Here is a 17196-nt window from a genome sequence, read left to right on the forward strand (position 1 = left end):
TAAAAGTTAAGCTGTTGATTTGGGGGTTTTTGTGCTGTGCTCTTTCCAGTAACAGCACAGACAGTCCTCCAGTTTAACAGAATGAGGCCAACCACATTTGAAACAGACAACATCCAAAACATGAATGAGTTTGGTGCCAGCAATCTATTAAATACCTGTGAGCTAAAGAGTTTAGTTTTAACCTCTTGGTGTTGTACAACATTCAACCTCAACACAGGTTTAATCTTTAGCATTGGCAGCAAGACAGCTCTTCCCAGTTGTTGCATTTCAGTTCAAAATTAACCCATTTTATTGCATTTTTTCTAACTGCCCTTAAAAGGGAGAAATCTTGCAAAAAACCCATTATTTCCAGGGATGCATTCTGGTAATACTAGCTTTGCAGAAGTTATATCCAAGCCTTCTATGTCAATGTTGATGATAATAAAATACACAGTTTTTAGCAGACTGCAAAATGTTCCATAAGAGAAGATGCAGCTCCACAGTCCCCTTCCTCCAACCAGCTCTGGTTTATATCTACCTGACATTCTTTATTTGCATGCACCCTCTTTTATACATTGTTTAAATACACAGTAAGATTGCTGCTTCTCTAGCAGTATAAATACACAACCCAGAGTAGGTAACCTCAGTCTCAGTTCATTATTCAGTCAAATAATTAATTAGCATAAGGTTTCAGTTCAGCAGCTGAGGAGTCAAGCAGCATATTACAAAGAACTTTTTGTCCTGATTTTATGAAGATTTAAAAGTGGAAGAAGAAAAGTATTGTCATTCTTAAGGCTTCATTTTAAGTAGCATTTCAAGACTTTGATTGAATACATAGTTCATTTAAAATGGTAAGGTTTTTCTCAAAGGGTACTGTCCGTTCTATTGCTCCATTTAGGTTTTAACAGGATTTTGGCTTTCTTCCATTGCCAGAAAGTATTGTTTCCAGAAATCATCATTTATTAGAGCAGCAAGTCCTTAAAAACTACCAAGACAGGCCAAGAGGTGAACACCATCCTTCCTTTTTTGAAGTTTTCTTAGGAATAAAGGAAAGGTAATTCAGCCGCTATCATCATGCCTGGATCTGCATTCCTTCCTTACAAACAGCTTTATTGATCCCCGCGTCATTCCTCCCAAAAGAATGGCTGGGGTGCCTCGGAAGCCCTCTCATTATGTAACAGGTCACAACATCAGGAGCACGCTGGGGAATAGCTGCATCATTATGCAATGTCAGTCTGTGAATCAAGGCTCCCTTGCAACGCCCAGTGCTTTACAACAGTTTGGTTGTGTCTCCTGTAGTATCTTTCTTCTGGTAACCAAATATTTTAAAATAGTTTATATTGACTCCAGGGACAGCTGTTGAGGAGAAAATTCCTTATTTCAAGCCAAATATGGAGTTCATGGCTTAGCTCAGGAATTGGACAATACCCAAGAATTTGTTAGGTTTTCTTCCCCTATGCTCTGAATTGTCCAATATCCCTCCTGCCTTCCCCTTCCCCACAAAAACCCCTCTACAATAATAAAACCTAAAGCATATCCAGAGTGCTTACTATATGCTGACATTCCCTTAAAGAAACAGTGTCAGCATAGCTTAGGCCTAAATTTTGAATTTAACAATAAAATTTTAAACAAAAATGTGAAGTTAATACAAAATCTAAGGTGATTTTAAACTGCCCCAGCAAAAAGAACATTTCAAAATTTAAAGTGTTCCCTAATGTTGTTGCATTTCTAAGAAACATTTTACATTATAAAAGCTGGTAATTGAAACCAAGTAGATTCTTTTTCTGAAGTCCAACACACAGGCCTGCTCTCACTTCACAGGCAGGAAAACAATGCAAGGGGAAAAAAATCTAACTAAAATATTTTCAGAATTTTCTTTTTTAATGTTTTATCTTATATTAATCACACATCATATCAATATTGCTTTTCATTAAAGCACCTAGAATCTGGAAACTTATCATCCTTTAAAAGAAAATACATTCCTTTGTCCTAACAGTGAAGCTACCATTGGTAATGAAAACAATAATATATCTTCCATTTCCACTAGCCAAATGTCTAGCTACTTTTCCTGTGACCAATCATAACAAATATGTCAAGAGTATTAAAAACACAGGAAATACTGATCAAATTCTTCTCCAGAAAAAAAAGAAATATGTGCATAAACTGAAGCATTTCTTACAGGAAATATCTCCATCTGAACTTACTGTATAAAAACTTGTGTTGCACATTTAATTTCTGACAATTTTTACCTTCCTTTTAAAGTGCAGGACAACATAAGAAAGTTACAATTTCCACAAGGTGTTTGGAAAATGATGCTCATCTAGATAGTATCACTCTGCACAGCTAAAATCAAAGAAGATTTTCTGTGAATTACATACACCACATAAATAATGTCACTGGTATTTTGTGAATGACACTATACATCAGTACCAATAGAAAAGGAACTTGCTAGCAAGGAAAACCAGTATTTTTTCACTAAAGTAAGGCACTATCAAGAGTAAAAGCAAATCTGTAACTGCTGGCCTCCAAGGCACAGGTGACTCAAACCAAATAATGCTTAATCCTTGTGATATGCAAAATATTTTGAAGATATGCAACTGGAAATACCCGAGCAGTTATGAGTTTTTAAAAATGCTTCTTGGGTTTTATTGAGAATTCTTGGTGGAGGCGATATACCTGCGGGGTGTTAGTCCAGCAAAACCAGCTTTACTTTGGCCACTCACAATGGTCAGAGACCTCCACCCCACAAAAGGTTTGTTACAGATGTTTATTTGTGCACGATCAGTTTGAGACAGACATGGCCAGCAGGAGCAATAAATTTGATCACAGCACTAAACTCACCAAAAATGGAGATGAACCAATCTCCCCTCTCACAACCCATACTTGTGCAACCCTTTTCTAAAAGCGTGTGACTGGTATAATTACAATGCCAACGTGTTAGGGGTTAGTATTTTTTACCTTTGGTTTCCTTCTGTCAAGGAATTTTGTCCCATTTGTTGATAATAGAGACAAAAATGACCGGTACTTAAGAAGAGACAAAAGATATGGTCACACGGCAGAGGGGGAGGAGTGCGCCTGGCTGCACTTCTCGTATCTTAGGTGTTTCACTTAGAGGAGTAGAAACAGGGCAGGATTTGGTCTGGGGCTGGAGGCAGCTCCTCGCTCGCTCTGGCTCTCCCGGCGTTCGGGGTGCCAGAGGCCTCGGTCGCTGTGGGGAGGATTCGCCCCCACTGCGGGGCTCTGTTTCCGCTGCCTTTCTCCTCCCGCCAGCGGAGCTCTGCCCACAGCAGCGGCCACTGCTCTGGGACCTCATCCACACCTGACCTCACCAAGGGGGACCCTTCAGCTTCTGCTGGGTGACTCAGGGGAAATCCCGGGATCCTGAGCCCCTTCTTCCTCCAAGGGAGCCTCTCCCTGGCTTGTCTGGGAGCCGGGCTGCCAGTGCCCAGCCACTGCGGTTTGACACTGCTCTGGGGTATTTGCTACATTGTATCCACATACCCTCTGCCTGCTGGGACGCCCTGCGGTTCCTGCTGTCTCTTCCTGCCCCGGGTGAGCCCGCTCTGCCCTCCCAGCTGCCGCTCCGAGGTATCTGCTTCCTCCCACCTTCCCCGCCCAGCCCGCCGCCATTGCCACCTGAGGGAGGCGCGGCCGAGCCCGCGCCACCGCGCCCCCTGCAGGCGCGAGGAAACGGCGCACGCGCCCGGCCGGGGGCCAACAGCGCCCCTGCTGGCTGCAGCCGGAACTGCACCAAAGGGGAGCGCGCTTAAGGAGCCGAGAGAGATCCCTGGGCTTTCTGTATCTGTTTTGTTTTCTCTTTGTTTGTTTTCCTTGTTTTCCACACAGACACCAGTAAAAAACTGTTGTTCCTTCTCCTATATCTTTGCCTGAAAGCGCCTTAATTTCAAAGTTATAATAATTCAGAGGGAAGGGCGTCAGTCTCCATTCCAAGGGAGGTTCCCGCCTCCTTGGCAGACACCTGTCGAACCAAAACACAAGGTTAGTTTGAAATACAATAAAAGTGTGAGATGTTTTTGAAGTCCATTCTTTAAGGACCATCTTGGAGACACATTTTAGTCCTCTGAGGAGGCAGTTGTCTCCTCATGGCTTGCACACACTCTACTTCTGGAGCCTGCTCTGAGCAGGAAGTTATTTTATAGTTATTTGCTGACATTTTGTGTGCCAATCTTGTTTTAAGATGAAGCATCTGTATAACTGTATTTTGAAAGGAATACAGTTTCACTCAGCCACTGGGGTTAAGTGTCCTGGGAGAATTCCCAGTGGACTAGCATCCCAAGGGCATCACTCAGCCCAGGCTCAAGATTTTGTTTGAAGAATTCTCTGGTAGGCAATACCAGAATTGTTGGCACAACAAATGTTAGGAGACTTGCTTTACATATAGTGGGCCTCTTAACATTGATAGAGGGGGACCCAAAGAAAGGGAAAAATCAAGGCTGTCTTTCATGGATCTCATAGTTCCATGCTTGCTGACTCTGAGCTCCTCAATCCTGTTCTGGTCTGCCCTTCTAACACGGATGTGGTAAAACTATTTGCTCTGACAAAATTTGCAGTGCTCCTGTTTAGCAAAGTACTTTTCATAACACCTACAGGTTATCACCTACCAGCACTTTGGCTTGTATAAGCATGGGGCCATGATAAAAAGGTCACAGCTTACACATGAAGGAAAAGAAAAACATGTAAGTGTTGCTGCAGTTTTCTAAAGTGGAGTCCTGGAAAAATTAATGTAAACTGTGCATAGCTGTAATGTGAAAGGGGACATTTGTTTCTTCAGAAGGAATTACTATGGTGCAAGAATTGTCTTGGCAGATAAACAGAACATATTTGCCCAGTGTGTAAATAACTTTTTCTTCTGTAAAACTTCTAGTGAATAAGTAACTTTTTGAAAGGCAAAAAAAACTCCATCTCTTTAATTTCTGTATAGAGAGACATACCTGTTCCTTAAAAAAAAAAAAAAAAAAAAAAAGGGAAAGAAAGGAAAAAGGAGTTTTGGAATTTTTTAATTCTACCTTTTGACCTCAGTGGTTTTGGCACAAATTTCAAATGTCAGACCAAAGAGTATTGCTCACGGAAAAAATAAAATGCTGGCAAAAGTAATTCTCCTATCAGGGTCACATTCTAGAGTTCAGAATGTGGGAAAAATGATCATTTTCCCCCATTTTCCTTAGAAAAAGCACTCACATAAACATTTTTTAATTAGCAAAAGCCCTACATGTGACTTTGCTCATTGAATTGCATTCGAGTGTCTCTCTGCGGAGTTTCACTTGCACAGTTTCACTGGAAGGAATGCCTGCCTTCCACAAGCTGTGCACAAGCTGGCACTTCCCCACTGCCTGACCCTGGCAGCTCTCTAGGCAGACATTCCTGCTGCCTCAAGCCCCGGGAGGTGTGTGCCCGGCGAGGTGCAGCGCGAAATCCGGCGTTACCTGCCGCTCACCCTCAGCATCCGTGCGAGTGCTGAGCTGCGCCGGCTGTGCCAACGCCAGCCTGGAGCTCCCGGCCGGGCCTGCCCTCCTGAGCCCACAGTCAAAGAGGTTTTCTGCTGCAAAGGGATCTTTCGCACAAGCATGACAGAGCTGAGGCTAAAACTTGCCTCACCAGAGGGAGAAGGGTGGGAGAAGTGAGTTCTGCTCAGCTGAGCCAAGGTACCTTTTTCCTCTAAGCTGTGGTCACCTCACCAGCCTGGATCCTCTGGCAGAGGATGTTCACACTCCATGCAAAGACTTTTTTTCCCAGTTTAATGGCAAGTCTCTCAGGAGATGGAATTCAAAGCTTTCCTGGGTGGTAGCGTGGAACCTAAGTGTACCCACTGTTGCAATGTCAGTAATTTGGTACTTGCCAGAACTCAACAAAATAGTCTCATCTTCTTGCCTGTTTTCTTTGGAAATATGACTTTTAGTTACAATATTTTGCCTGAACTTTTCTTCTCTCTACTTCTTTTCTGAGATACCAGTGGCAGAACTGTTTCATTATTTGCTGCACAAGAAAGAAGAATTGAAAAAGGGAAAAAAGCCTGTTTTAATTAATAGCCTATCAGGAGCTTAAAGTACACAGACACACACACTTTAAAAAGATTGAACAAAACAAAACCTAAATAAGTTTTTCCTACCATTTTTTGACACTCAGCAGGTTGTAAGTTGGTATTTTCTCATGATTCACCTGGAGATCCACACACACTTTAAAAGAATTAATGAATATATCATGCCGCAGAACACTAATGCATGCATTACTCATTTTGCCTGAGCTTGTTTGAAATGTTTGCATGAAGAGGAACTCAAGTAGGTACTGTTTCATTTCATCACTTACAGTGTCTGTAACCTGAGTGTAGTAAAATTTACAGCCCTGGGCTCTTTTATGACTAAAATGCTACTAGCTTAAGGATCTGCTGTATTTTTGTACCATTATATACATGTGTTTCTGTTGATACCAATCTGATACCAATCTATGACTTCACATAATGTGATTTTAAAGCTAGGAAATGCTTCCTTAAATTATGTTTTCAATATTATGGATCAGAGGTAGGAGATACTCTGTGAAACTTGTAGAAGAGCTCCTTTGGAAGCAGCTGATACAAATCAAGACCAGCAAGTTGCTTATGTCTACTCATCTGTAATTTAAAACTGTTAACTCCACAAAACAAAAAGGCCTATAGGAGTCCTAGGCAGGTAAATTAATAAGGTGAGGTGTCTCTCAGTTACCCAGCAAAGCATGGGCAAAGTGGAAACTTCACAACACACCAACCCTGCCACCTTTTTGTTCTTGTTCCTGAAATTTCTTATCATATGAAGTAGAAAACTGCACAGAAAAGCTCCAACCAAAATAAAACTACCTGGAATAGCTTGTTTGTGATGAAATCCACACTGCTCAGAGGACAAAAGGGAAGTGGAGGAAGAGGACATGAAACCATAATACGTGTCACTAACTACCTGCAGTCCCCTGCTCCCCCAAATGTGAAAGGAGACTCAAGCTGAATATCCCTGGAGTCATCACAGGAAGTGAGAAACTGTGAATACAGCTCCTACTGAAAGCAGGGAAGGAGACCTAGCACATGAAAGCCTCCCTCCATGAACAGCTGTCATGCAAATAACTAGCTGTCTCCTTCCCTATCTGAATTACTTTGGGAACATTTGAAATATCATGGTATAGCTGCTAGAAGAAAAAAATATGTTAAAGTGTGCAACTATAAGCTAAAGGTCAATTTTTTAATCTTTCTTTTTTTTTTTCCAGTCCTCACATGTGTGTGATTACAAAAGGTCCCCTCCTATTTTTAATTAAAATTCAGTGCCAGAAAGCAGCTTACAAGCTCCTACAACTCTTGTAATCTATAGCACAGTCCTTTAGGGCATCATTTACCAAATTTGACCAATATGTTTAACTGTTGAAACAAAATTAGCGAAGGTTTGTATTATACACTGCTTGAATTTTATGTAATTCAGAGTAAACAAGCTCTGTTGTTTCCATTGGTATCTAATATGGTGTTATAATAAACAGACAGAGACAGCCTTTGCTGTTGGGAAATTTATACTCTACAGAGTTATGAAAAACTGGGATTTCAGACTTCACTGTAGAGTATTAAGACACAACAGAACTGAGGAGACAAAATTCCTTTATAATGGATGTGATCACTGAAAGACCCTTGGAAAGAGACTATTCTTTAACAAATCATTCTGTAACAACAGTAAAGCTGGTAAGCAGCAAATACCTGAGACTCTAAAATGCAGTGACCCTTACTTGAGTTTTAATGGCTGATGACATCAGATGCAGAAAACACAAATACAAGGGAAACAATCACTATTTCAGTTTTAAATACCTGTAGTACTTGATAACATTGCTGTAAAAAAATTAAAAGTTGTCCAAAGCAGTAAATAAAACATCAGGATAGCAATTTACTATAAACAGGTGAAAACACAATAAAAACAAACAAATACGATTGTATCAAAAATTTATTCATGGACCCTGCAAAGACACTATCACTTCAGTGTTTATGCACTGCACAATGCATAAGTGAACTTATGCATAAGTTTTAAGGGAATAACAAGTAGGAGGAAATCGTTAACAATAATTATTGGTTTTTAGATTGGATCCACGCTTGAACTCCCATTCTTCAAGTCAAATGCAAGAATTTTGTAAGATGCAACAACACGTATTTTCATTTTGAACAAGTTTTGGTTAGAAATAAAAATCAGAATTTATTTTTTTCACTGGATGATTTTTAAAATGTTTTTTCCCAGATGACAGGGAACAATTTTGTTTGGGTGGTTTTTTTTTATTTCCAAGAATGCAGTAACACTTCAGAACAACTCAGTTCACATAAGAAGATCATGCTCAGCCTGAAGTCATCATGCTAGGAAAATTTTAAGAGCTGACACCTTGACAAGAAACATTTCAGTAGAAAAAAATATGCTGACACTACAGAAATCCTGTATTGACATAAAGTCAACTAACTATGGGATATTATATATACATATAATTAATATTATGCATTCTATATATTTTATATTATTTTACAAGTCTTCCTATTGCATTTCATGAATATATTTGAAATTAATTTTTTTACATAGTTATACAGACTTATAGTTAACTTACAGTAAACTTTTACATAGTTTACATACTTACTAGAATGATGAAAATTTAGCCAGGAAAAGAAGGGATGGGACAATGTGCTCTGGCTGAGGGTGGATTGACACCTAGGTGAAAGACTTGACACAGTTATCTGAGGATCAGTCAGGAAAAGGCCCTTCCTCCTTTTATAGCAGTTTTTGATTGCTGTCAGATAGATGATGCAATTGCAGAATCACGCAGAATCAGTCAGGCTGAAAAAGACCTTTGAGGTCATTGAGCCCAACCTGTGACCCAACACCACCTTGTCAACTAAACCATGGCACTGAGTGGCAGTCCAGTCTTTCCTTAACACCTCCAGGGACAGTGGCTTCACCACATCCCCGGGCAGCCCCTCCCAATGTCTGATCAACCCTTCTGTGGTGAAATTCTTCCTGAGCCTTCCCTGGCACAGCTTAAGACTGTGTCCTCTTGTCCTGTCACTAGTTAACTGGGAGAAAAGACCGACCCTACCTGGCTACAGCCTCCTCTCAGGGGTGACAAACAGGCTGTACCTCTAGGCACAATTCTGTTTGCACAGCACATGGCCAGAAAACTACATAAGCCAACACACTAAAGGACAGGAAATATTTGACTGATGTTGACATTGCCCACACATTTTTTTCCAATATGTGAATTTCCTTAGCTAGCTTTTCTGCAGTGAACCATCTCTACCTCAAGAATAGAATATTTCCTCTTGGGCTTTGTTCCTTTCTATCTTTTTGCTCTCTTTTTGGGTTTTTTGTTTGGTTTTGTTTGTTTGGGGTTTTTTCCTGCTTTTTTTCCTTTTCCGACTTCGATGTATCTTTCTCTACACCCATGTTTTCATCTTTAAGGCAAACCTACACACAGAAATCAAAAGCACTCTTGTGCAAACCATGTTTCTGTTGACTCAACTCATGGTGCAAGTCTGCTACAAAGGGGATGGAGATGAGCACTGTAGTAGGAGAAATAGGACCCTCTTTATGGCTGCCTCACAGTTCCACATTCCAGGAAAAGCCAGCATCCAAACTTAAGAGGAGTAGCATAGGCAAAAGTCAGCCACAAGCATCTTGTGGCTCCAAAGTAACAAGATGTCTCTTCAAATTAGGCTCTCTTGATTTTCAGATGAAAAAGCATAAGGCAGGGAAAGGAAAATTCTGCTGCCTGTGCTCACTTAGGCACCATTTGCACGTTCCCAGCAGACACACTAATTATTGTCTCTGCAGCCAGATAATGAGCTGCTTAGATGTATTTATGTGGAACAAGTGACATCCAGCGGCCGGTGCAGTCAATTACCATTCAGCGGTCAAGCCAAGTGCTCCAGCATCCTCATCTTTCTTCTTCTCTTGTTCTGCCCCCTCCTTAGCCCAAGTGCCCAAACCAATTTTTCTGACTGAAAAGAGCTTCTTCAAGGCGCTCACTAGAAAAATCACATGGGAGACTGACACAAGGATTAGGGAGGTACAGAAATAGCCCAGACTACATTTAAATGATGATTTTGATGTTCAGGTTTGCGGTGGAATTTGACTACAAGACTATTTTGCGAGTGGTTTTAATACTCAAAAAGGCAGAATGAAAGTTGATTTCCAAAAGGCAGTCTGGTGAAGTTTGCTACCTGTCTGATATTCATAAATTCTCATAGTGCTGCATAGAATACTCTCAAAAAACACTGCTGAAATGATTTGACATATTAGAGATTGTGTCTAAAAAATCCCAGCAAGACTATTCTAGGACTAGGAAACAGAACACAGCTGCTGCATTAGGCATTTTTCCTGGGTATTCTGTATTCTGTTATGGGGTATTTTCACACTTATAAACGACATTCAACCTCATCTTTATGAGCTCAAAAATCAAGCATTTTCATACTTTCTGAGAAGAGATGGTTACATAAAGACCTAGGAAATCTTCTCATTAACCTGTTTTCCTGAGCACTACTCACAACAGCATCACATGGGCAGAATGTATACACCAGAGAAGATGGGGATGGGCAGATCTTCCACCTTGATACCCTGGAGTGATTCCTGTGACAGTCACAAGCACAAGGCCCCGACACAGCATCAGAGACTTAGACCTTGCTGTTGTTCTTACCACCAGCACTCAGTGAAAAAGGACACAGAAAATCAGGTCAGACCCTATCAAAAGGCAGCTGCTGACCATTTGTGCTATGAAAACTACTGCATGTCACTTAGGGACATGGAAGAGTGTAAGGTTTATGGTTGGATACAATGATCCAGGTAAGTAATGATAGATGACAAGATATGCAATTCTGTAAGAGGCTGAAGTCTTTCAGTTAACTTTAACAGGAACAAGATTAATTTGTGCTGTGTCAATAGAAACATGCGCATTGCATTTTAAATTCTTATTTAAGAATTTTCAGGATGTTAGGATTTACAATAAGATTAACAAATATTTCTGCTAGAGAAAAAGGAAAACAGACATTCATTTAAGAATAAATACCAGGAAAAAAAACACACTAGATATATTTAGTGCCATATTACTGTTCAATAATTTCAGATCCCACAGCAATAAGAAATTTTATAAAGGTTTGCCTGACATGCCATGGAAAGCAAGTTTTGTAAGAAGAAATAATATAAGACCTAACAATATAGCTTGGAAAAAGACCAGAATGTTTCAAGCTAAGCATACTTCAAAGCTAAGCACAAGGCCATTTCTGACTAGAGGAAGAAAATGAGGGCTGAAAAAAATGTGTCTATTCTTTTCCCAACTACAGCAGTTGCCTAATAAAAGATGTCAACTCTCCCTTTCATTTTTAGTCTGTTATGACAACAGCAGACCACCAAACAATAGCAACAACCAACCCACCAAGAGGGAAAGGTCTTTTTCAGAATACAATGCCATAGCTGCTCCATTACACATTCTGCACGAGGTTAATTCTCAGTGGTAATGCAAATACAAGCTAAGCCAAAGCAACCTAACTGATGTGTCTGGAACAAGCTTTCAAAAAAACTCTCTAAATATGCAACGAGGCAGCAACATATATAAAAGTCTTGGAGACTTGAGCAACTATATTTCTGAAGATACAAATCTACTGAGATACAGGTTTTGACAACATACTGCAACACATGCAGAGCACTCTACTCCCACTGTTGAGACCTCAACAGTATTTATTTCTACAGAATTTTAATAAATGATGGCAAAACTTTGGCCTTTAAAAGGTCCTCTTATTTTGTGGGAACTCGATGATTTTGTGTCCACACCCTGAACACTTAAGTAGTGATTGGGGAGACAAAGATCATAAGTCCTCTTGTAAACTAGTGCTACCATCACAGGGCAGACAAGGGGAAACTGGGACTTCCCTGCTGAGAAAGGGCTGTTATTAAGGAAAGAAAGGTCTGTTTTTAAGGGTCTTTCTTTTCCACCATCCCTTGTTTTGGGATGCTGAAAATGTTTTCTACACAGCAAATACAATCCAGTAAGGGGATAATTGTTTATCTACTCATTAATCAGAAAACATGAATGTCATATAGAAACATCTCAACATTTACATTTCTTAAATGACTTTTTCTTTCCTTTTTTTTTGGGGGGGGAAGCTTATGAATACTTTAATAAATCATAAGTACTTCCTATAAGGAGTACAGAAATTTTTGGATACAGCATCAACTTTACACTGGATAAAGTATCTTTTTTATTTTGTGGAAACTTTCTTATAAAAACACCAAAAGTTTTTTGGTAAAAAAGATGCTTTAGATACCCAGCTCCTATTTGTCTCTGTTCCCTTCCTATTATATTTGTATTCAACACAATTTAATTGCTTGCAAAGCATGGTAATTCTTTCCCATGTTTTTATTCCTACAAACTATGGCCACCTCCTCCAACACAAAATGCAGACAATTAAGAAAATTACCAAAACTAATTTTCACCTACAAAATGAATGCATCAAAATTTATACTGCAAGATCATCAGAGTAATTTCCAAGGCAACTACAACTAATCTTAAAAGTAAAAGCCATGAGTGAAACAATCTTTGGAACTAGGTAGACAAATGCAAGTTGATACTAACTCGGCTTGGAAATAGAAAAATATTAATGAACATAAACTCTGGCAGAATGCTTTGGTATTTCCTGCAAAGAACATAATTCTTCAGGTATGGTAAACCTAATGTCAAACTGATCAAAACCTGAGCTACTTCCCTGTCCTAACTTTTTAATATATTAGATAAGTCTCGACAAGAATCAAATCAGTATATTTTGAGGATAGAATAAAAAAGATATTGGTTGAACGCTAAGGCTCAAATACTAACTTTTACACCTCACTGGCGTGGGATTTTTTTTTGAGGAAAGAAAAAGCATGGTCTACAGGAACAATTCTAACAAAACATCCTCTCAAATACACATCTTTCATACACTGAACTTATTCCTAAATCAAAGAGACAAGTAGGCTAAACAGGTTTTACAGCTGTTTGGAGTGAGAAGTTACCTTATCCACAGAAGCCTGTGCTACAGGTTTATTAAGATCTAAGGGTAGAATACCACCTTACAAACACAAGAGCAGCAAGGCACCAGTCTGTAGACTACATGTGTTCTAGGTTCTGGCTGGCAAAAGATCCAGCTTTCTTCTTTCTCTTTTTAAGAGCTGACAATTTTGAAAACAATTATTTTGAGAAGAATGCATGCAGAAACAATGTGTTGCTAAGGCTACTACTTACTTTATTTAAAAAATGGTTGCTGTTTGTAAGCCATTGTACATTTTCTGAGATGGAAGGATATCACGCCCCTGCAAATACTGAGATTTAACTGTTCAGCCCAAAGCCACAGAACTGGTCCCTGAATAGAGGGAAAGAGAATTGACTGTTACAGCTGTCAAAATCACCCTCTCTTGAAAATTTTCTCATTTCTCATGTCATCAGCAAAGGACATAAAATTTCAGATGTCTCCTTCTTATTCAGAGGGATGCACTGCAACTCATTAGGGAGATCAATCCAATGCATCTGCAGGAAAACGAAAGCAAGGCTTTTTATGTGCAGTGTTACGCCGTTTATTACACTAAGGCTTTAAGCTATATTTTGGTCTTCAGTCACTTCAACTTCATCCCAATATTGTTTTACTTAAACTTTTAATGAAATTAACTTCAACAAACCCAAGGAATTGCAACATATGTCTAACATGAAGATTATGTAGTCCAAAAGTAACACAATACACTAGGGCATGTTTCCACATTAAAACTGGAGCTTCTCACTCATATCATGTCCCATCCAGCCTGTAATGAACGTAAGGGGCTACCTGTGCCAATGCCTCATCATCCTCACTGTAAAGACAAATGAGCACCAGGCAAGTAACGTTTTAGGAACAACCACGACAGCTGGTCCAGAAGAAATGGAAAGCTCCTTCTTCTTTAAAACTGGCAGCAGAGTTAGAGATACAGGGCAGTAAGGTGGGGCTACTGTAGGGTTTCCTGTAAGAATAACTCCATAAAAATCTTGCCAAGATGACTAGCTCCTGAGGTAGACAACAGAAAGTAGATGCCTCAGAAAGAGTTAACATTTCAGTACCAAATGTCATGATAATTTCTCACAGAACACAAAATGGAATGAGTAGGTAAAAAGGCAACAGATGCTACTTGCTGTATCATCCTGCAGAGAAAAAAAATAAAAATGGTTCCAAGGTCTACAGTCAGAGTTCAGCAGCTCCATGGATCACCTTAACATTTTCCACAGATAAATTAATCAGATATAAAGTGTAGTGTATGATATCTCTTGAAAGTTAAAAAAAATAAGTCAGTGTTGCATAAGCAATATGACATGAAAATGATAGCAATTCATAGCACATTGCATTTGTTGACGTTTTACTTTTTTTCAGGTTTCAAAACTCAGATATAATTCAATCACATCAAATTATATGGTTCACTAAACTAACATTCAATTATTCAATTATGATTTTGGGAGACAAAATTATAGTGAAAAATAAGGTTGTTGATGTTGATTAGCAACTTCCTATGTTGTGTCTGTACATCAATAAATCCACCATAAAACTCTTGAAAACTGAGGTTCATTGTTCCATGGTCCATTACAAAAATGAGCTTTTGAGGATGTAAAATCAGAAAATTAAGTGGCTTTTCTTACCCACATCTGTAATATTTTAATAAGGGGAACAGGCAACTGCTAGTTATTACTGCATGAGACAGCTTTAACATCTGCTTGACTTTTTTACATTCATTAGCTGTTAGTTTCCCTTCTGTTAGGGATTTTTTTAAATTATGGGTTGACTGACCATGTAATAGAATAACTTAATTTCATGCTGTGCTAAAGTTCAACCTCAATCTTCTTTCAGAAAACACTTCTTATTGAGTGTGAAGCCCCTTCAGTCCTTCTTTCTTCCAGTTCCTTTTTTGCTTCCTTTCATAGGGAAATGGATGGATAATAACCAGTTTTATGGGGTTTTGTCAAAAAGGGACAGGAAAAAATGGTCAGGAGACAGACAGAGCCTTTTTCAAAGTATCATGTCTAATTGCAAAACATCATACTTAGTGAATGTCATCCTTAGCACACCTAACAGAACCGCATCATGTATAACCTTAATTTAAGGCCATACTTACATGTGAGTTTTGATCGTTACAGCATGACTCCTTTAATTCTCTGACATACAATTCTTTTCCCCTTTTCTGGCCCATTTTGACCCTCTTATCAAAATGAGTAACAGACATATTTTGTACAGACATAATATCTAAATATTCTAAAAACAGTTGTAGTTGGTAAATAAAGTTTAACAGCTGTTTTCCATATCATTTTCCAATTAAAACTGCTTTGCAGAAGTAAAGCCTACAGACTTCCAAAAAAAGAGGTGGGAATTCACTGAGTAATGGAGAATTTACACCGCCATTTCTCTAATAAGCGAGTAAAAATGGGGATTAACATGTAATTTATATATGCTGTGCAGAAAATTGGACTCCGAAGTGCCAGGTTTCAAAGTGATATAGAGGCCTATGTTCAGCCCGTGAGTGCATGGGGTAAAACAAAACTGATGAACTATCACTAAAGGAAGAATGCAAAATAACCTCTTCGTATGTTCAGTTGAACAATATGATCCCACTCATTCTCAAGGAAAATGTGTCTCCAGGCAAAAGTGAAAAAGACAAAGCAGAACAGTTGTTTCCTCTAACCCTTTTTTCTGATTGCTGTCTTCCCATTACCTAACATTCCTCGCTATCATTGTAACTGGAGAAAACACTCTTTCCTTAGACCCTGGAATAAGGGCTATAAATTAGTCCCTTAATTTCTCAAGTAATAAATTAGTATTTAATACCTTAAATTAGTATTTTAGGATTGTTTCTGCTGCTTAAAAATGATCTTTTTGAGAACTTAGAGCTTGAAATGTTATTAACTCCATTTATGGAAACATCTAATTGTGTGTTTTCCTCTCAGAAAGAGCCATGTATCAAAACAGCCTAAGACAGCAATGCAATATATCCTCTGGGCAGCTGCAGAGCAGTTGGATTATGCAAGCTATTACCATTTGTAATTTGTTTATTCATAAACCACCCCACACTAATCATATTGATGGAACAATACTCATTGCAAGTGTTATGAAATGAGTATTTGAACTGCACTTCTTAGGTACAGAACTCCTACTACTCAAGTTCCCTTCCATAAAGTTTTCCTGCAAATTTGAAAGCTTACACAAAACCTCACATGCACTGATAGTGCAAAACACTCTTGATTTTGAGCATTTCTTTGAATTTAAATGTTCTGTTTACTTACTACAAATAACTGAGGCTTAGAATGGAAGATACTGAAATATTTCCCCTCATTCTTTCTCATGCACTGCAGATCTGGAAGACTACTTCAACTGGCACTCTGGAAACAAACCTAGCAAACAACGCCTTCTGTGCTGAGGATATGAAATTCATTCCTCTTTGTTTGAGGATGTTTACTATGGATGACCCCTAATCTAAGTCCTACAGACTAAATCTTCTTTCACGGTGCTAATATATCTTCTAGCTTAATTTCAAAAACATCCAGGTTTGTGTGTTCCAACAGTGCCCAGCAACAGAATCCAAAACTTAGCAAGTGAATAAAACTCCAAATGCTGGGGGTTTTAGCCAAACTTCAATACAGAAGCAGGTTCAAACCCCAGTTTCTCTGTTTGAATGGACCAGAATTACATGCTTGCTGCTTGATACCAATGTAGTGGGCTACACATGACACATTAGACTGGAATTTCAGAAACCACATCTTATACAGAAGCAAGAATCTGAGAGACATAGATTGATAGATGACATAATGGAAACCTTGTCATTTTGTAAACCTTGTTATTTTCTAAACAGTCAAATTGCCCTACTTACAGAAGATTTCAAAGCCAATTTAAAAGCACAAAAAATTTTGTACTTCTCAGTACAGGAAGTAAGAAATGTTTCTTTGAAATACCATATTTTATAAATTTAATTTCTGATCTAAATAAGTCTCTGGCTCAAGAAGAGTGGAAAAATGATGGAAAATAGTTGGGCTTCAGTTGTTTTCAGTCCATCTTCCCCCCATGCATCCCCTCCCTTTCAGCCTCCTCTGATGTTCAATGTGGTTTGTCTAAGATAACACCAGGTGGGTACTGCAGAGGGATCTGGAGGCTTGCACAATTAATGCATTCCAGAGATGGGTAAGCACATCAGC

The sequence above is a fragment of the Ammospiza nelsoni genome, chromosome Z (assembly GCF_027579445.1).
Source record: "Ammospiza nelsoni isolate bAmmNel1 chromosome Z, bAmmNel1.pri, whole genome shotgun sequence".
Taxonomy (NCBI): Eukaryota; Metazoa; Chordata; class Aves; order Passeriformes; family Passerellidae; genus Ammospiza; species Ammospiza nelsoni.